Here is a 21787-nt window from a genome sequence, read left to right on the forward strand (position 1 = left end):
CCTGACCTTTTCGCCTTTCTCTTATCTCCTCCTCCTACTTCACCACTTGTGTTTGCAAAGCCAATGCTTTCATTTTCCAAAAAAACCCAAGCCCAACCAAAGGTAAACCACCCCTTAAGACAACACAAAACACAAGCTCTTTGTACCAGAAAGAGCATGTTAGCGTGAACTCATGTATGTCCTGGAACAAGCCTTGGAGCTGCTGATGTGCCAGAACAGAACACGTGTCATTTTAGTCCCTTTTCTAGCAAACAAGAAGAGACTTGCGGAAATATCAGGACCTCCCATTCCTCCCGCAGCACCCTCATCTCCCAGGGGTTTGCTTTGGACCCGATCCCCACCATGCGTGGCAAGTGGTGAGGATGCTCGCACCCAGCATCCCTGCTCAGGCATCGCAACGGCAGCAGAGCCGGCTGCAGAGCACAGCCCCTTGCTACACCGTCCCCTCCAGCCTGTGCCAAGCCTTATGGAAAAATCCTGCCCGCAAGCTTAAGCTTGCCTCTGCTCCTGCCGGCTGAGCCCACTGCCAGGCAAGGGCAAGCCAAACACAGCAGGTTTGATGGGGCAGAGATACAATGGAGGAAAAAAAAAAAAATTATGGCTGAGCGAGTGCTGCGGGTGTCTGCTGGCACCTGGTGTCCGTTACAGCCTCCCTGATAGGGATGTCACCCTTTGCAAGCGAAGCAGGAAGGACAGGAAAGTTACCTTTTATAGCAACGACTTTGGAGCACAAGTCCCATTGGATATCAATCTCCAGCGCTGACTTTCAAGTGACTCAAATATAGATTAGGTGTCTTTGGGGGACGGAAGAGTTTTCCCTGCAGGACCTTCTCCTGCTGCCAAGCACAGGCTCCTGCCCAGCACCCACCCACTGATTTTGGTCACCCATGCCCCATGCAATCAGCCATGAGTCAGGAGAAAGCACTACAGAAGCCAGCGAGACTGGGTCGGGTATGGCCTGAGAGCCACTCGTGGTAAGGAAAGTTGGATGCCTTGGCATCAAGCAGACAGCAGCACTGATGCGCTGACTGCCAAGGCAGAGGAGGGTCCTGGAGATGCAGATACCACCCTCAAGCATCCACAGCAACTTCAAAGCCCCGCCCCAAAATCGCTGAAAACGGTGCCAGTGTGGCAAAGGTTTAAAAAGCCTGCAAGTGGAGGAAGGTGCTGGCAGTGCTGTACACAGCAGGAACCCTCATGAGGTTTATAGGACCATAAAAAGGGTGCTCCTGGGCTGATAGCCCAGGTCTTACTACCCGACAGCAATGCTTCCCAGCAATAAAACCACTACACGCACGCGACTCCTGATAATATAGCAAGGTAGTAAATAAAGTTGTACTTGCTTCCATGTTTTCAAGGCTACCACAGGCTGCAAGACCAGCCACCCCCTCTGGCATCCCCAACTAAACAAGGCAGAGGGATGTCTCCAGTGGCACAGTCTTTGGTGCAGCTGATGCTGCTGAAACCCCAGCACTGAGAGCAGGGCACCTCCTGGCATACCCTAAGAACAGACCTCTCTGTTCCACAAAACTAATAAAAAAAAAAAGGTAGCATCTGCCCAAACATCTCATGGTGAAGGAATGTGACCAGAGGGAGACCTCAACAGAGACAGTCTGCCTGTTTTGCAACCTCAGCTGGACCTCTTGTCCAGTTCAGTCTTCCCTTAAACCCACATACACTTTTTGCCTCCACGATGTCCTTCAGCAAGGAACTTAACGAGTCTGCTGCCCAGATGGTGGAAAACCCACCTCCATCAGGAACGGGCTCTCACCAGCTCTGTCTGATGTCCACTAGCCTCATATCAGAAGAGGCAGAGTTCAGTCCTGACCCACCCTCTCCCTACTGTCCGCTCAATATTCTTCCAAGAGAAAAAACACTTCCTAATTCAGGTGGGGCAGTCCCAAAGGTGTTTTGGGATTTTTTTTTTTTTTTAAACAGGTAGCTGTGGATGAACTCTCCTCTGCCAGGGCAAGGAGTTTGTTCCAGCCAAGTCCCATGGAGACCAACAAAAGCAAAAACCCTGAATCTCATCCAGCACCAAGCTCCCAGGGGTTAAATGTAAAAGCTGCAAACTCAAGTTTAAAATCCTTGGAGAGAACAGGAGCCCAGGAGAGCATCTTCTTCCTCCAAGCCCTTGCAGCACCTCCAAAGTCCTTCAGGAGCCCAAGAGCTCAGCCAACAGCCAAAGCGAGACTGTTCCTGAAGGATGCTTAGGGTCAAAAGCAAGGACCAAGTGCCTTTCAAACCAGGGGAACTCAGATTTGAGCTGGATCAAGCAACTGCACAAGCTCACGCAGGCAACAGGTGACAAACGAGAAACGAAACCCAGCTTTCCAGAGCCACAGCCAGCCGCTGGCCAGAGTGAGACACTTTTGAAGAAGAAACAGCCTTGTCTGACGACAGACATCCCGCCCATGGCTCATAGTCATGATCCTCTGCCTTGGAAGAGGAGGAAAATCTCTCCTTTTCTTTTTTAAGCACTGCAGACTGATCGGTGGGTTAATCTAAGGGCACATCTGCGTTCTGGCACAGACATCTGCATGAGCTGGTACAGCGCAGGGATGCTGGGCAAAGCTCTTCGGCTGTTGCCAGCACCTTCTCTGCCTGCTGGTGGCACGCTCTCAGTTGACAGAGGAACAGTACGGACACTGTGCTGTGGCCCCACCTAGGACCATCAATCAGGAGAAACCATACACACTGCTCCCCGTGTGATGCTGTGGTGGAAGAGATGCCTCCTCATGGTCCCCCATGAGATTTCAGGGCAACATCCACAAAGAGCAGGCTAAGGGCAGCCACGGAAAACGAAAGGAAGGGAACTTATTTCCTGCCTCCATGGGTGCCGCAAGAACCATCCCATTAACACCTGGTGCACTTGAGGGGGGTGACACAAACCCCTCCTCCCCATCTCAAGACACCAAATTAACCAGGGCAACAAAAACTTCAAGCACAGTAAAAGGCTTTCATTGAAAAAATCTTGGAGCAACTCACTATCGTGCTATTATCAGGGCTACAGTCCCAGCAGTGTCTCCTTAGATAATCTGGATGCTAATTTGGAATTCAAGAGCTGTCAAAAGCTGAAGCAACTGAGTCCCTGAAAAGCTGTGCTTCCCCCAAGTGGAGATGATGACAGAGCTTTAACTGCATCAACACTTCAGAGCCCTGTCTCCATCACCCTCCACTAATTTCATCTTTGTCTGACGGAAAGAAGTAGCTGTTCTCAGCTGGATTGCTGGTGCAATGCGCAGAGCCACATGCTCTCCTTGTTCCTGGCTGCAATGTTGGGAAACCAGTCCCACCAGCGTGACCAGAGAAGGGCAGGCACTTGCGCTGCTGGATGGGGAGGCTGGCACCATAACTGATGCAGTGACACACAGAGAGGACGACAAAAAGCTCCAGAGATGAGCTAGCCCACCAGAGGTGAGCTAGCTCCAACTTGCCCATACACCAACACATGGCCAACTCCATGCAGCTCTGCCTCCACCAAGACATATCTTCCCCACACTGACCACTTCCTCACACAAAGAACGTCAAAGGCTGAAACATCTGTCCTGCTTGGTCCTCTGGACTTACCTGACCTGCTCATCATTTAAAAAGAGAGGGCTGCATTCAAGACACAGATGCCATGGGCAGGATGGGAATGCAGCAGCCACCCATGGGTCACCCGCTTAGGTGGCATTGTAAGCAGGTAGCCAGGATGCAGCCACAACCCCCAGGTCAGCTGGACTTGCTCCTAACCTCAGTCAGGAGGTCCATTTTAGGAAAAAAGAGGGGTTTTATTCCCAGCTTGCTGCCTGAGCATTCCCACAGACACCGAGCAGCCACCACCTAGCAGCCAGATTCTCTCACTAATGAATAAAACCTCTTTGGATTATCAAACCGAAGCACTCATTCAAGCAATGAGCTCGTGCAAAAGCTTACCCTTGATTTAATGTTCTTACACGCCTTGCTGATTAGTCCAGGTACTGATCTGTTGGTGGATTACTTGACACCTTCAGCTACGCTGAAAATGCTGACAGGAGCCAAAAACCACCACGAGCCTGAGTTAGGCAGAAACAAATGCAATCAGCACATTGCAATGAATTTCCTCAAAACAGCAGGTTTTTTAAGCAGCTGTCCTTGGTAAACATTTCCAAACCAGGTTCCCCATGATACCTGGGTTTAAGCAGCTTAACCATTTGCTGGACCTGATGGTCTTCTCATAGGGAAGTAACATGTGGGGTTAAACTGGACTGTGGGTTGCTCACTCCGTGGGATGCTCCACGGCATGCTCCACATTTGACCCAATCCCTGGTCCACGAACCCATGTCGGAAAGAAGGCAAGCTCGCTAGGAGCAGTACGGTATCTGGAGAGCAAACCCCCAGGTGATCATGCCATTCAGGAGGCATGCAGCAAGAAGCAGATGTGAGGACAGACATCTGCTCCAGCCCAGAGCGTGTATTAGGAGTTGCTGCAAAAAGCCCTGGTCTTTCAATTTGATCTCACCTGCAAATCCAGCGAGTTGGATACCCATCCCAGAAAGTATTCCTGCTTCAATTCAGAGCATGCTCTTAACACCACTCATTACATCAGCACAAAAGACCACGTGGCTAATTTCAGGCAGTTTTCAGCAGCCTTAATTCTTTTTCCTTGCCTTAATTTAGATTAGAGCCTGTCCACAGGTGGGAAATGAACAGAATTAGCTTTCCAGGTGCAGGTACCCACCTCCGCCAGCCAGGAGGGTGTTTGAGATAAACCAAAACAGACCAGTATTTATGCAACACAAGAGCAAACACCACGCCTGCTTGTTTAGTTAGTTACACCTGAAATTAAAGCCCGACAAACTGTACAGAGGCTTCATGCAACTTGCAAATTAACTACGAGGAACACAACCTGGGGGTGAGGGATGCCAGATATAATCCAAGCAGTGGCTCCAAGCACTTTCCATAACATCAACAGTGCCATGAAGAGAAAAACCCAAAATAACACCACCCACCCCATCCATCTGTACTTCACAGTTTGTTGTTTTGGTCTCGCCAGTTTAAAAGCTGCTCAATCCCATCATCATGGGTCAGATGGCTGATAAGAAACCGATTTCATCATTTTAAGACCTGAATGTTTATTGGGAGGGTTTATCTGCAAACAAACTTACGCACTTTGAACTGTTTAGTTTTATGTCAGTTAAAAATCCATGAGGCCCTTGTCTGGACACTCTCAAAATTAATGTGGTATGGGACTGCAACCTCCACTGTGTGCAATGTCAAAGACATGCTGCTTCTCTGTGCCGGGAACAAAACCTTCTTTGGGGTGACCCATTTTGGGGAAAGATGCCTCTCTTTAGCAAGACACTTGGGCACAGAAATGGTCATTTCCATAAATTTGGCAAAATCTCGCCTTCGCTCAAAATTGCTCTCATTGCTGGGTGAAGCAGGGCTGAATCTCTGACACGGTTGTTGCAGCATTGGTCAACAGGCAAAATAAAATGACACCTGAAAGTCATCTTAAACTAATGGAAGATTTTTTTCCCTGCTTAAAGCAGAGCTTTCGTGGTTGAGTGGAATCAGTTTCTACAACCTTCTGCATTGCACTTCTTGCAAGCACAAAACACCCTCCCATGTGTGCATCAAACCACAGTGATGCACATTCGCAAGAGCATCCCCTAAAAAATGGGCAACTCTAAGCCACCGCAGAGGGAATATTTCCAAAGGGCAAGTTATTCCCTCTATGCTGTCTCCAAGAAGTCAGCCCCAGGCGAGGCTGTAAGGAGATGTACCTGCCCTCACTTCTCAAGCCCAAGACATGAGCCCCTGAGGAACCTCAGAGGCTCCCTGTTCAAGCCTGAGAGCTCGGTACTCCATTCATTCCCGCTGAGATTTCTAAGGTAACAGACCACACCACCAAATTTCAGATTATTGCAGCTTGAATTAGGGGTGAAGTGTTATCAGCTGTGGTACGGGGTTGTCTTAGGCCAACACAGAAGCACCTGTATTAGAGGAAAAAAGACAAAGCCATTGCTGACAGCCAGGCAGGGGGATACCGAAAAGCCCAAAGCTTGTCCACTGGCTCTAGAAGAATGCCTCATTTTAGAAAGCAAGGACTATAATCAGGTTAAAAAGCCCCATGTATTCAGGGACAGATGCCTTGGGTCAGCTGAACATTGGCCATGTGCAGCAAAGAACCTGCTCTGTTTATTGATTTCTATGGAAAGCAACTTCAATCCCACCAGTAGCTCTGCTTCAAGGCTGCTTTGATAACCATAGTGATGTGTGTATTTTAATTTTGGCTCCATATCTAAAGCATGGGTTGGGATCTACAAGCAGCAGGCTCTTGGCTAGAGAAGACAATTCCAGGTACAACCAACATGCCAGGGCACCATCCATGGCCATCTTCACCGACTCGCCTAGACCACACCTCCGTTTCTCAGCATCTTTCACAGCAACACCCCAGATTTTCTTCCCTGTAGGATCAAGCTCTTCCATATCTCAATGCCACTCGTGTCCAGAAGCGTAGCAGATCTTGGTGTCAGTGATGGGGCAGCTCTGCAAGGAGAAGCAGAGGAGGCAGCAAGAGCTTTCTAGGAGCTGAGGGATGGCTCTCCAGCACAACCAGCTGATGCCCACATGCAGCCTGCAGGACTTTGCTGTCAAAGGGCCAGGGTCAGGCCAGAATTAGACATGCTCTTGATGGGAAAAGAGAGCCTAAATATCAAACCAATGCAGATGGACTTTTTTTTTGTTTAATTAAAACTTGCTTGAAGTGACACATAAAAGAAGTGAAATCCCAGGCACAGCTGACGCACTAGGACAGATTTACATTTAGAAGAATGACTTAAGTACTCGATCAACAGGAAAGAAATGGAAACTTTTTTGGCACTGTCCAGAAGGAGAAAAGAATACCAGAAGAGAGACGGCCACCGCCACTCGCTATTATTAAGGGCAATCCAGTGGCATTTTAGCCTCCCAACTCTCCACTTTTACACTGAATTCAGCTTTTTTTCCATGCATGATCCCAGTAAACAACATTTACAGCTCACAGAGCCCATGTAAAGACTATCAACCAAAACACATCACGTGCATTCACAAGACAGCTGGCATTATTTTTTTTTAAATTTAGTGCTTACTACTGTCAGCTTCCTTTTCAACACGACAACTAACAACATGTTAGTACTTCAGCATAAAACAAATATACCGTGGTGATAAAAAAGCGCCATTTCCAAGTTTTTCAGACTGAAGTTTTACGAGAGAGAAAGCAGAGCACCAACATAAAATATAATCCTTCAAAATCTGCTCTTTCTTCTGTGACATTATTCATTTGGGAGCTTTTAGTTCATAAGTCAGAGATGTGCTTAGCCGGATATCTGATTGTTTCCTGGGCCTCATCCCAAATTTCTCTAACATTACTCACATTTTTTGTGCAGGAAGAGGGAGGAGGAATTTATACTTAAAGGCAAAAGGGAGGAAGAAGTGTTTGCAGCACTATGTAGGAATTATAATGCTTAGACCTCTGAGTCCAAACGATTCCCACATATCCCGTCCACAGAAGGAGAAAGAAATCAGGCTGATGTCTGGACTCCTCTGCCTTTGCACTGCTTAGGACCCAGGGATGAGCTGGGACCTCCCCAGGCCATCCAGGCAGGACCCCCCAGCACTGTGCAATGGATGCTCGGCCCAAAGGAAGATGCTCTGCATACAAACATCCCGGCAGCAACCAGCAGCATCACCTCCACCTGCCAGCCTCCCCGCAGGGAATTACCTGCTGTCCTGCTTTCACAAGCTGAATTGCCTTAAGGCAACCTTAAGCCAGGAATCACCTGCCCTTTCCCAAAGCAAAACACCTCCGCTTCCCACTCCGAGTGAGGGGACCATCTGATGCAGCGCTGGCATCACCACTTTCCAGTCACAATTCCCTAAAAATTAGGCCAAACTGCAAATAATTTTATTCCTTTTATCCCGCCTGACTGCAGGGCGATCTGGACACAGTGATTTATTCCCCCCCAGCAATACACTTTTGAATTGATTTTAGAGCCCATTTTTGGAGGCACAGGCACTGCGGTGGAGACCATGGTTCAACCATCAGATTGTACTGCTGCATGAACCCAGGCAACACTAATGCTCCATGCCTGTTTCCCCCCCGCAGAGTTACCCACTGGTACCCAAACCCTTCAGGACACGCATCCCTCCCCATACCTAAAGGATGCATCTCTGCCTGCCTGCACTGGGGTTTCCCCATCAGGGCCAGGTAGCAGGAAAACTGGCAGCAGGATGGCAAGCAGCTTTCCCCCAGGATGCTTGTAAGGCGAGGGTTTAAAACAGGGATCAATGCACAGAGGTAAAGCTGGAACGGAAAGGTCACCCCCGCTGCAGGGCAACTGTAGAGAGGGGGTTAAACACCGCCCTCCCCAAATCCCCGCTGCAGGGCCCTGCATTCTTCTGCTCAAATAGCGTGCCGGGCTAATGCTTTTTTTGCTCACTGTTTCCATGCCCGGTCATGTCCTGCATCCGGGATTTGGTGAACATTGCAGAGCAGGAGCTGGAGAGGCACCAGCTGCTCCAGCCAGTCGCACCTCCGAGGAGCCACAGGGCTATCCTGCTGCAGGGCAAGGTGCTAAAAATCAGGCAGAGGAACAAAAAAACCCAAGCCCTGCTCACCCAAAAGCATTTCAGATCTGTGCTCCGTGTCAACATGCAATTTTTACACACCTCCTGGAAAAACATCTCGCACTCCCTGCAGGTCCAAGAGCGAGGATGCGCTGAAGACCACAGCACATCCCCTGGGGACTTGAATGAGTTGGTGTGTGTCTCCCGTTGCCAGGGTGGAGTTGCGACCTTGTTTCACAGGATCTCGCCAGGCGCTGCAAGAGTCCAGATGGACTGCCTGGCTAATTGAGTTAATTAAAGCGTTTTTCGGCAGCGATTAACTTTCAGGCGTGCCGCTCCAGAGCGGCTCCAGCTCTCTCCAGGGAGCACGGGCCACACCTCGGGAGCATCAGGAGAGACAGGAAAAATTACATGGATGCACTTACTGATGGCACCGAGCTGCTTCTCAGCAGCATTTGCTGACTCCAAGCAGCTTACAAAAAAAACAAAAAACAAAAAACCCAAAAACCCCAGAAAAAAACCAAACCTTCATGTATTTTTCACCTCCAGGCTGAGCAGGACAGACTCCGCATGGAGAAGACCCAGGCAAGGCTGTAGCAGATGAATGCATGGGAGGAGACCCACCACCCTGATGTCCCAATCCCAGAGCATCTTTCCACGGGTCTGGCGCAAAGCAGACGTGGTAAGCTCCGGGAAGCCAGCAACGCTGCCTGTAACTCTTGGGACGATAAGCTGGTCAAGGCCAGAGCCGGCAACACGAGCTATCCGTTTTGCTGACGAGATAATCGCCATCTCCCAGGGACAGTAAATACTTTGTCTGTCTGTGGCCCTTGCCCGGAGATAACCAAGCAAAATGCTTGCGAAGACCAAAAGAAAGGCTTGCTTTGTGGCTGCTGCTGTTTCACTCCCCGACAAGGAGGACGGCTGCCGCGAAGTGCTGGAAAGGACACGCGTCCCAGGAAGCTGGTATTAAAAAAACAAAACCCAAACCACTCAAAAAAAACCCATCCCATTGTTGGGGACCCCACGCTTTCATTCCCTTTCCCCAGAAACCTACTTGTCCTCCTTTGTCCGAGCAAACAGGCAATGAATGCCTACAGAGGTACCACTCATCCGGAGGTTGTTCCAGTAAATCTGCAGCCAGCAACATCCACAGGTAAGGAGGAGCCAGAGCTCAGGAAGACAAGCTGCGGGATGCAACCCCCATCTCCTCCTCTCTTTTTTGCGGGATGCACCACCCATCTCTTTTTTTTTTCCTAACTCCAAACCTTATGAATTGCAAAGGACCGGTTGCTCCCAGGCCACGTGCATTAGGAACTATTCCCTACGCTTTCTTACTAGCTCAATCTGCACCAAAGGCACAGCCACATGCACAGAAAAAAATGCTAATGATGGTTTTTGTGAGCAAGGGGGTAAAAAAAAAGCATGGAAGGGTTTGGGGCGGGAGGCACGGTGCTTGGGGGAGAGAGAAGAGCAATTTCCAAGGCTCAGTTTGCATGTATGCTGCCAGCTGGGAAACACTTCTCATGCTGCCGGAGAGCAACCCCGCCCCGGCACAGCTAATCTGATGGGAGGTTTTCAATGCGGCGGCCAGGATGCGAGGGGCTGGGGAGGGAGGCTGGCGAAAGGGGGAAAGAAAGCAAGGAAATGCCACAGAGGTGAGGACGCTTTTTCTGGCCGGGTGAAGGCTTGTTTTGTTTCCCTCCCTTCAGCTAGCTGCCATTTTCCGGAAGCTGGATCAGTTACAAAAAAATGAAAAGTTTCTCTTTGTTTAATTATAGCTGCAGTAGCCCTTGCGCCGAGGGACCCAGCGTCCCCGCCAGCTGCTCTGGGAACGGATGTGAACAAAGACGACAGCACGGCAGCAGGGAATAACGCAGGAGTTAAAACTTAACATCTCCCACAAAGACGCCACCCAAGCTCAAACATTTTTTTTACTCCTGGAGGCATGTGAGACCTGGGAGACTCTGGTCTCAATTCCCTGTGCGACCACCGTGTTGGTTATTCAAATTCCTGCTCTTTTTGCTCCCTTCCTCCACCCTTTACCTGGTGTAGGTGTCTTCTAGATGGACAACTCAAGCACCTTCTCCCACTGTGCTGAGCAAACCAACGGATGCTCCAGCCAGCCCTGACGCTTGCCGAAGCTACATCTGCACCGATGCCAATCTGCAGCCAAGAGGTCCAACCAAATCCCATCCGTGGACTTATTCCAAATTCAACCCCCCTAACTCAACGTAACATGGCTTGTGCTCCACCCAAAGCCCCAAAACTTTGCTGGTGCAATGCCATCAGGCTGGCAGCCCTGAGCAGGACGTGCTGTGGGCCACCACCACAGAGGACCATCACAACTGGCAATGAACCTTGCAAAGCCCTCACCGAGCTTGCTGGCAAGCTAACGGCAGCAGCAACCGTAAAACATTGCCTGCCTTGCTCTTCCACTGACTGAGCTGGGCACGTACCATTGTTCAACTCCAAAAAAGCCTTTTCTGTTCCTAAGGAAACAGCCAGCGTCATTCAAACAAGGCCACACACCATGCAAATGCATTCCCCCTAAAAGACGACCTAAAGCACTTTATACAGGCGGCAGAGTCAGGCTGGCTAGGCACGAAAGGAGAAAGGCGGCTGCTGGATTTACCCCCGGAGAGCAAGCCGAGGAGAGGGAAGTGATAGCTTTGCATCAGGCTCGTTTGCAGCATGGGATGAGCAACCCAGCCTAACAACTACATACCACAGCCACGTTTCTTTGCTGTGTCGAAAGGGTGTTTCCTGGAGTCAGCTAAAAAACATCTGGTCTTGCTTTGTGGCAGATATCTCCCCTCTTGAAAATGATGGGATGCTCCCCAGGGCAACCCTCCCATGGGGCAGGAGAGGGGGCAGAGGAAGCAACTTCAGAGCCTGTGGAGAACTGTGAAAAGGAAAGGCTTCCACATTATTATTATTATTATTATTATTGCAGCTTTCCCCTCGTCATTTAACAGGACTGCAAACCAGACATGCATTACTGTCCCTCCAGTTTTCGCAAAAGCACCTGGATGATGAAGAAACACAGGAGAGATTAAAAAAAAAAATAAGTGACTCAGCCACCTTCCACCTTTGTATTTTAATATATACAGGTTTGAGACTACAAAGTTACTCTCACATCCATCGTCCGCACACGCAGGCAGTGTGGCATCAGCCGAGCCATCACCGGCGAAAAGGAGATGGGATGCAGTGTGCACCGCCTTCCTGCTGATGGGTCTGAAGCAACATCTCGTCCAGGTAGAGCAGGAGCAACTATTCGTGTAGGAGCACGCAGGAACATTTAGCCCTAGGACTTGCAATTCGTTTTCTTCTCTCGGTAATGAAAGTGTTAGCTCCCCAGCAGCCCGTTGATACGCCAGCTGGGAATGACTACCTCTCGGCACCGAAAATAAACCCTTGCACAAATCCAAATGAAATCAGCAGGTTAAAAATAGAAATATCTCAGGGGAGGGGAGGGCACTGGCCAAGGGGTTCTTAACGGAGGAGCAGCAGACTGGCCAGCCCATAGACAGGGCTAGGTTTCCACCAAAAAAATGGGATTAAAGACAGTAGATGCTGCTTGTGGGACACCAGTGATTTCTTCAAAAAACATGCAATCTACCCAAAATGTCAACCTTGCTAGCAGAGGAAAAAAATGTGAATCCTAGGACAGGATGAAAGAGTTGGAAGTTTTACGGTCAGCTCTTTGACCCATTAAAAACCAACTTTACCCTGGAAACACTGTCAACACACATAGGGGAGCATGGCTGCCTGCTGGACCTGCAAACCACCCCAAGCAGCAAAGGGATTTCACGTGCTCCTTCATTTTCCTGTTGCTGTGAGCCATCGGTACACATCCGTCTCCATACTCCCACACTTTTCTTTATGAGCCCAAGGGAGCAGAAACACATTGAAATCACTTGACTCCAAGGACCACTGGGAGAAATTAAGGACCCCAGGCTGCAGTGAGGACCATGGGAGGGGATAGATGTCACAGGTATCCTCAAAAATTATCCCTCAGTGTGGCCCTGCGGATGGTTGCGGTGTTACTGGAACTGGGACATCACTTGAGCATTAAACGAAAACCAGATGCGACCATCTGACCTGCTGGGAGCAAGTCCCTCCGCCTCGTTTAGAAAGCCAAGGCTCTGCGCTGGAAGGAAAGGGGCTTGTCAGGACATGGAGGACCTGTTCCCATCAGCCAAAGTTACAGGTCCTGCAAGTGCTTTCTCCTTCTTTGTTTTTAAAAAACAAACATTATTTATGGCCACATAGGGAGCTCAGGCTGCAATTCACACTTTTGAATTTAATAAACCCTGCAGCTTCATAATTAAGAAGCAAAGCTGCCCTTGCATCTCCATACCAACCCTTCAGGTCCTTTAAGGAGAGAAATCAGACCCATCATCTCCATGAGGAGCAACCCTCCTGCTGCTCCCCAGCACGCCCCAGGGTTTCACTGCCCCTCCAGGGTTTGCTTCCAAGTCACATCCATGACGGGCAGCAGGTTTTTCCCCGTGCCAGCTCCAAGAGGTCCACGTGCTCCCTGCCCCAGCCAAGGCTGGCATGGTGCTTTTGACGTCCTCTAACAATGACAGCCCTGTGCCCAAACGCTGGCCCCTTGGCAGGGTTAATGCAGGGATTGTTTGTGCCGTGCTCGCAACAAGTGAGCAAAAGTGAAGCATCCTCCGCTCGCACAGGGACTAGGAGCGTGCTCTGATGCCGGAGCTCAGATCCTGTGTGAAATGATGGGGGACTCGTTTTGTGCTTTTTAAGCTGAAATCTCATTCTGCAAATTTTAGGGAGCAGCCTGGATGGGTCCATCAGCTGGCACTGACAGCGAAGATGCCTCCTGTACCACAGCGGGGCATCGTCCAGAGGGCAGGGCACCCCAGGCAGCACCCAGCTTTGCGGCCACACATTGCTCTCAATAAACACCTTGCTGCAGCCATCATCTCCCACCCCAGGCTGTCCCTTGCAGGCCTACATAAAATCCCCTGCAACGAACCCACCAGCCTGGCACTGGGCCTAGGGTATTACCACAACGCAAGGAGCAAGCTATCCGTTTGGCATCCACAGCGACACATGCATGACGCTACCGAAGCCACCTATGAAATCTGACATTTGCCCCTGTCCCATCGCCTCTAGGAGGTCCCAACCAAGCAACTTTTAAGAGCAAACCAGACCAAAAGCCCTGCAAGGGTGAAGTGCTGAAGAACATTTTGCTGTATATATTGCAATGTATATATTCCACTTAATAAGCACAAATACATTTTCTAGCAGGTTGATCCCCCTCTTTCAAACCTGGCTCGTTGCTGGTCACTAGGGAAGTCAATACTCAGCTACAAAACTCCTCCAAGAGTTGCCATCCACAGCCAACATGCAAGAGACGCTCAGCCCCCTGCTTGGGGAACCCCTCCACCGCCATGGACACCCCTCTGTAATAATGCTGGGTGCCCGAACACCCAGCAAGGATCACCCTTGGCCAAGCAGCGTCAGAGCCAGCTCTGCCAACACAAAGCGCACCCTTTGCAGGTACAGCAAACCTCCGACCTGCTGGAAACCCATCCCACCTTCTTAGCATCTCCTGGGGAGCCTCCGGGGCAGTCTGCAAAGCTCAGGTGTTTTCAGAATGAATTTTGGAAAGGAGAGAAAAGGCAGGTGCCAAACCTAAGGTTGAGAGACTCTGAGGTGAGGTTATTTGCATTCACTTCTGTTTCAGCTGCCATCAGAAATTCACTCACCAAACTAGAAGGCGATGCAACTTTCAGACCCCTTGAAAATAAGAAGAATAAGGAGGATGCAAATTCCCCTTCACGTCCTGACCTCTACAGCTGCTAGCTCCCTTTGCACTGACAGGATTCTGTGATTAAAAGCTTCTTGCCGTATTTAAATGTTTTTCTCATTTAAAAAAATGCAGTGTCTAAACCACCTCCTTAACATAGATACAAGCTCTTCTGAACAACCACACCAGGCTAAAATAAATATTTTGCTTCACAAATAGTTTTCCTCTCATTAAAATGAAAACATAATTAGGATGTCAAGCACAGAGGCAAGCAACGGCTGCAATCACTCCCCACAGCACTGCGCTGCTCAGGCTTTATTTGATTAAAAGTAACAACGCTGCTATTTTTGAAAAGCACACTCTCTTCCATGGCCTGACTGGAGTTATTTTGGAAATATGTATATGGAAAACTGGCATCTTTGTCAGTAAAAAGTCCCCATCCAGGAGGACACGCGCTCAGCGGAGGCTGCAGGTCCATGGCATGGGGCACCAGTGAGCATTGTGGGCAAACGCATCCTCTTGCTGCTTGCAGCCAGGTAGCTAAAGCGCGCCATAGGAAGAGCACAGCAACCCTCGGCAAGTGTCTAACCACTGGAAAGGGCAAGAGAAAAGGAGAAAAGAGAGAAAAAGGAGAAGAGGAGAGAAAAGGTGCTATCAGAGATGTTGCACAAGGGCACCCGTGCAGGGTCCGGTACCAACGCTGCCACACAGGAGCAAGAGCCAGGATGAGACGCAAATATTCAGAGCTACAAGACATCCCAGGAGGACATTATTCTCAGTATCGGGGTTTTTTTTTTGTTTTTAAGCAAATCTAAGCATCCCGTTGCTGCAGTTAGGCACTAGGAAATAAAGGATGAGTTTTTCTTCCAGAGTGGAAGGGGACGTTTCGCTGTCTAGACACAGATGTCAACACAAGGCACATCACCCTCCAACTTCTACCCAAGCTGCCGCTCTGCTCGTTAACAGCCATAACTTAATGATGGCAAATCTCAGGTAGTGTTACCCAGGAAGGGCAGGCTGGGGGGACGGTGATGAGCATTACACATGCTTCCTCAGCATCCCCCCTGCCAGAGCACAGATGCTGCGCTAGGCATTTGCATGCTCGTGCATCCCACACCCCTTTACACCTCTGGGTCTGTAACAGGCTTCGATGCAACGCAGCCTACCTAGGGCAGAGACAGGAGTTAAGAGATGCACAAAACCACATCACGATCACCACCGTCCCCGTTGTACTGAAGTTGCTCCAAGTGTAACTAACACTGAGCTGCCCTCATGGCTGAGGTGTTTACTCCTGAATAGCTTTATAGCCAGGGACCCCAAAAAAAACCCGAGGGGATACCCCAGCACCTCAGCCCAAGGCTGCAACCCATCAACACCAATTCATGCCTCCCCATAACACACCTTCTGCACGAGTCCACCTCTCCTGCCGAATGCCATCCTGCGAGCAACGCTGCTGCAGCCAACAGCTGTAAACCAAGCCTTGAATAGCACCCCTTGTTTGCAAAACAAACCCCCCCAGGCAGCCAGCAAGGAGCAAAAAAGTCAGCGACCCCATGACATTGGCGAGCCCCAAGTGGGCAAACCCTCCTGGAAAATAAATGCCAGGCACAGCCGGTGCAATACTGTTAAAAAAAAGCTGCAATCTCCCAGGGAACGTCCCACCCGTGGCTGATGAGATAAGAAAGGAAAGAAAGGCCAGCCCAGCCTCCTCCAGCTTCAGCTGTAAGACATCACTGCAAGTTTATGGGCCAGACACATCAGGAAACGCTTGCGCACTGTCCCTGGAATACACCTGGTCGCACCACCGTGCAAAAGGCCCTGGCATCCACCCGGCTGTCAAGGGCTCCCCACTGGGTGCAGGGGTGCCAACCCTGGGACCTGGCCCCCATTGTCCCCATCCCCTCCTAGGGACCTGGGGGACAACAGGCAGGCTACTAGGGCCAGGCTTGCAAACACGCACTGCTTGCAGGGTGGCTAATGCGCAGGCAGGCAGGCAGGCAAGCCCCCCCTAAAGCATGCGATGCTCGAGGCGCGAGCAAAAGTTTCTCACAGCAGACATCTCCGTGGGGGAGCGGGAGCAGGGCAGACTGCCCAGAGCTCAGGCTGCTGGTGTGGCTCCCACCCTGCGCCAGCCGAGCTTCCCTGGCTCCCACTCGCATGGGGCTTGCACACCACGCTTGCATATGTGTGCACACTTCCACAGTGCACACATGCATGCAGCAACGCACACTTGCAGGGCAATGCACACGCATACAGCATTGCACACACGGTGTGCACATGCATACTGCACACACACCGCACCCACAGTTGCATAGCATTGCACATGCACACACACTTGCAGGGCACTGCACATGCACAGCACACGCTTGCACTGCGTTGCACACCTACACAGACTGCACACTTACTTGCACGGCACCGCCGGCGGCACACACACTCGCACAGCAGTGCACACGCACACAGACCACACACAAGCTTGCACGGCGCCGCACGCACACTCTCACGGCACTCACACGGCACTCGCACACCCGCAGGGCGCTGCACACCCGCGCGGCGCAGCCGGCCCCGGAGCACCCCACGCCCTAACGCCGCCCGGCCGGAGCAGCCGGAGGCGCGGAGCCCGGCTGCCCACACCGGCCGACCTCGGACGCCGCCCCCAGCGCTCTCAGCCGAGGGGTGAGGGGACGACTCCCGCCGCTCACCCGCCCGGCGCCGCCGCCGCCACAAACTTTTCCCTGGCGGCGGGGCGCCACCGGGAGACCCCGGCGGAGCCGCAGACGACGCGGGAGTCGCTCCCGCCGGCGGTGCCCGCCCGAGCCCCCTCGCCCGCTCCCCGGCAGCGCGGCGCTTACCTGCGCCCGGCGGCGGGACCGGGACCCGGACCGGGACGGGGACGGGGACGGGGACCCGACCCCGCTCCGCTCCGCTCCCGACTCGCGCCTCCCCGCCGGGCACGGGCCGCGCGCGCCGCCCGCCCCGCGCCAGCGCTGACGTCAGGGGGCGGGGCCGCCCGCGGGAGCCGAGACTGTCCGCGGGGGGGGGGGTGGGGAGTGAGGGAGGGGGCTGGGGGAGCGCCCGCGTGCAAAGGGGCGGACGTGCGCGTGCAAGGCTGGGCACGTGCCGCTGCGCGGGTGGCGGGGGGGTGTGTGTGTGTGTGTCCTTCTGCAAAGCGCGTGTGCGTGGGGGGGTGGGAGCGTCCTTGTGCAAGGGGCAGTCCTCGTGCAAAGGAGGCGTGCGCAGGGGCAGTCGTGCAAAACAAGCATGCACAAGGGGTGTAGGAACACCTTGTGCAAGAGGCGGTCCTCGTGCAAAACAGGCGTGCGCAGGGGCTTTGTGGGGGAACCCTCGTGCACAGGAGAGCCCCTGTGCAAATCACGTCCAGCCAGGACAGGCCACGGGGGCAAAGCCTCGTGCGAGGGGATGCCACGGCGCAGTGAATGCAAACCCGAACTCGGTGGGGGGTGGTTACACTCGTGCCATTTTCCGTGTAGACTGAGCAATTCAGCTTTTACAGGTTTTTTTTGCATTTTCATGCATTTTTGCAAAGGAAGCGACGCCACATGGTGCAGCCGGTGTTAAGTATTTGGTGCGAAGCTCACTGTGCTGTGCTGGAGCAAAAATCCCCCCAATGCTCCTCCCCCGGGATGAAAGGACGGGAATTCCTGCAAGAGGGAAGAAGCGTGGAAGAAAATGCTAAAAGAAAATCAAATCTTTCTTCTTGATAAAGCAACAAGTTGCGTGACCCAATTTCTTGAGTTAACCAGTTTGAGAAGGCGGCTTCAAAGCTTGCAACAGCTCCAACCCCGAGGCAGCCAAGGCCAAAAAAAGGCTTTTTGCTCGTTAAAACCCCAGACTAATTGAGCATCCCACCCCGCTGCCACCGAGCGTCCCGCCCCAGCACTGGCTGGGGTTGTGCTGCCCAGCAGGGATGCTGGGTTAGGAAATGGGGTACCTGGAGCAAGAAATGCAACAGGTCGGGGATGGATGCAATGTGCAGCCAGTGATGGTGGCTGCAGAGACCGTCACGGTGGCCATTTCTTGTTAAAACACCCCTGGGAAAAGCAGCTGAGTGAGAAATATTGGGGCAAGTGGGTCTTGTGCGCAGAAGGGCCCGGCCTAAGAGCTGCTGCTCTTTCTACCCCCTCCTTGCTTTTTCCTGGGTTTAATCGGGATCCGATGATTAAATTTCCTCTTCCTGGTTTTGGCTCCTCCTGCACCCAAACTTCCAGTGCAGCAGAAGGAGACGGCGTTTTTGCTGGGGCGAGATGAAAGCAGGACAGCAGCCGGGGTGGCTGCAAGTCCTCACGCGGCCAAACCCCGTCCCAGGTGTCAGCCGGGGCTCCCCGGCCTCATCCAGCCCTTTTGCTGGCTTCGTTTAGCGAGTGCAAACGAAACGAGCTGTATAACCACTTCAAAGCACCCTTGGGAGCTCAGTTCTGTTGTATTGTTTTGGGTTTATCAAAGGAAAGCTCCCTGCAGCCGGATAGCCCGGTTCTCTAATTGCAACAGGGCATTTTCATCTCACTTTGCTGGTCGAAACGGTTCAGATGGCACCCGCAAATGCTGGGCTGCTGGCAACACTGGGGTGCAGCTGGGCTGGGTGCTGCTCCGCTGTGCTGGCAGCAGGTGCGTGTGGGTACCAGGGTGCTGCTCCCATCTGCACCTTGGCACCAAGCCTGGGGCATCCACACCGAGGTGCTCCTGTCCCTCCTGCACCTGGTTCATTCATCTCTTGCATCTTTAGTCTGATTTAATCTCTCTCATACTGTAAAGTCCAACATTACTTGCCTCATTCAATGTTTTTATATTAGAAATACTAAAGTAGCGAATCTTGCTATTGAAACAGCCTCCAATGCCAAACAGCTGATGTTTTGCAAAATTTATTGGTCCTGCTTCGCTCTTAAATGAATTAGTCCATGTCAGGGGTAAATCACACTGTCCTCTCCAGTCCATGACAAAGTTTGAATTGACTTTTTTTCTCTGCCTCCCAAACCCCAGTTTATTCTTACTCATTTTAATGATTTCCTGAATAGCTGAAGCCCTGATAAGTGATGGTGGAGATCTCTGGATCGTCCCAGGCTGATGCCTTGCGTGGCTTTGGGGACAAAAGTGTCTTTTCCGATGAGCTGGCTGCTGGGCTGGAGGAGGCGTACATGCATCTAGAGTTTCAACTCAGCAGCCTCGTGATCCCTCTGTGGTAAACCCACATCTCCAGGCGGTAAAACTGAACTTGAACTTCAAACTGTCAGCTTAATTGAAAATCAGCAATTCATGCGCGATGACCACTGCCCATCCTGGGAGCTGGGAGCTGCTTTCCCCGCGCTGAGGATGCACGTTAGGCACGTTGCTGGTGGGGAAGGTCCGGCTGAGCTTGGGGTGGAGGGATGAGCATCCCATCCCGCATCTCATCCCCCTCTCTGTTTGCAACAAGCATTTTGCAACGCCCAGAAGCTCAGAGCAATAAGGGGCCATGGGGTATTTGGTCGCAGGGTGGGTGCTGTACATGGCAGGGACCAAAATCTGTGGGTACAGAAGAAGATACTCCCCCAGCATCCTTCCAGCAGGTGCTGGTGCAGGCTGCCCCCAGGCTTCTGCCTCCCTGCCCTGCTCCGACCCCTCTCCTGCCTGCAGCTGCCTTCTGCTGCTGTGTCCCCTCCACTCCCACTGCAACCACAGAGAGCCGGGAGAGAGCCGGGCACGCCGGCACCAGTGGCAGAGCCATCCCACCTTTGGATGCGTGCCATTCCCGTTTCCCATGCCAGGAAGCGATACCGGTGAGAAATTAGACCCGGACAGGATGCCATAATGAGCTCAGGCTTTTATGCGGCGCTGGGAATTCATCTTGCAGGAATTCCATGTTAAAGTTCATTTCAAGACTTTCTCTCTCTGTTCGCCTATGGTGTTTCTGAAGCACGTACACAAAACTGAATGGTAATTGTCTCCATTTGCCTAAATAGTGCTTAGGAGAAGGGCTGGTCCTGGATGACATACCCGTGACTCAGATACATGAGTGTATTTGGCTCTTTTGGAAAGAGAAGAGCTCATCTTTGCTCTGATGCTGCCTTCAAAATTGAGGATAGAAGCTGGACATCTGCTTGTCTTGGAGGAAAACACTGAAATGGGCTGCCCTGCAAACAATCCCGGGTCTGATGAGCACCAAACCCAGCACCACCAAACCCGTCGCTGGGGCTGAAGATGCAGAAGGATGCTCTTATGGGTAAAGCAGTGGCTCAACCACTAACGTTGAGCTCCTGAAACCTTGCAGACAGGAGTGTTCCCAAGTCTAAGCCTAATAAAATCTACTTCCCAAATGGAATCTAATAAAATCCTGGCCCTCGGTGGGAGTGCCCGAGCTCCCGCTGCAGCCCGCGTTTGTTGCAGCCTGTTGCTACGTGCTGGAGGGAGCGCTTTTTCCATGATCCTCCAATTTTGGTAGGAGTCCAGCAAATCCATTTGCCTGTATCATGCTATAGATTGCTTTCCGAAGCTGGGAAAGAGAGTGCTTGGCTGCCAAGGTACATTTAATAACGCTTCATTAGTACAGTGAGCCTGGCAAACTCCCTGGGGTAAGCTCTTCCAGGCCAATCTTCCCCTTGCTGCGAATTAATTACAGCCGTGATGGTTAGTGACGGGGGATAGGGATAGGGATAGCTGGCGGGTTCTGATGTCCCTCTTGGTTCATGCTGTACCAAGACAGATCTTCTCCTATGGAAGTGGGTGGCAGAGCTATTGCTGCCTTCCCCGGAAGCAGCGGCTCTTTATTTATTTGCATCCCTTGGCAGGGAGCAAGGCGGGCTCCGGAGCATCGCTGACACAGGCAGCACTTACAGGTGTTTGAACTCCGCTTGGTCAGGGAGCTCGGGTTTTATGACTGGGATGAAGTAAATAAATTATTCAGACAAGATTTATTTTGTATGTATAGCTTTCTTGTTTCAAAACCAACTACCCACAAAAGTTTCTATTAAATAAGTCTCGGTGCCTTTTGAACAGGCAAACAAAACATCGTCTTCCTTCTGCCAGGATCCCCAAATGGATTTTTTCTGCTTCATTTTCTGAATTAGATTACGCTGGGCTGTAATGAAAGCAGGGCAGATTTACTCCTCCGACACTCGTCTCTACTTCGAACGTGCATTTACCCCATTTTTTTCTAGCTGGAGTCTGGAGGATTTTTTTCCATTCCTTCCTCGGCCACACACTGCGAACGTTATGCAAGATCTCCATCCATTGCAATGGCTGAAGGTGAAAGCAGCAGTTTCCTACCCTATATTTGCAAACCTGGCCTCTACTTCTTGGTTTTCCTCGAGACTCCGGGCACAGCATCCCCAGACACGTTCACTGGGGTAACCATTGCACTGCAGCAGGTGAGTACCCCCTCCCTTTATAAATTTGGGGCTGTGTTGGTGCCAAAGGGGAAGGAAAGTTGTGGGATGGGGG

At 51.6% G+C, this 21787-nt stretch overlaps 1 protein-coding gene across 1 annotated transcript in view; it reads right to left on the reverse strand.

Moving 5' to 3' along the window:
- Positions 1-17280, reverse strand: part of SH3BP4 (SH3 domain binding protein 4) — a 38736-nt gene extending 21456 nt beyond the window's left edge. The window contains exon 1 of the mRNA XM_076342026.1: positions 17206-17280. The gene's annotated coding sequence lies outside the window, so the exon portion shown is untranslated. The remainder of the gene's footprint in view (positions 1-17205) is intronic.
- Between the last annotated feature and the right edge of the window lie 4507 nt (positions 17281-21787).

This window comes from Aptenodytes patagonicus, chromosome 6, assembly GCF_965638725.1.
Source record: "Aptenodytes patagonicus chromosome 6, bAptPat1.pri.cur, whole genome shotgun sequence".
In the NCBI taxonomy this organism is placed as follows: domain Eukaryota; kingdom Metazoa; phylum Chordata; class Aves; order Sphenisciformes; family Spheniscidae; genus Aptenodytes; species Aptenodytes patagonicus.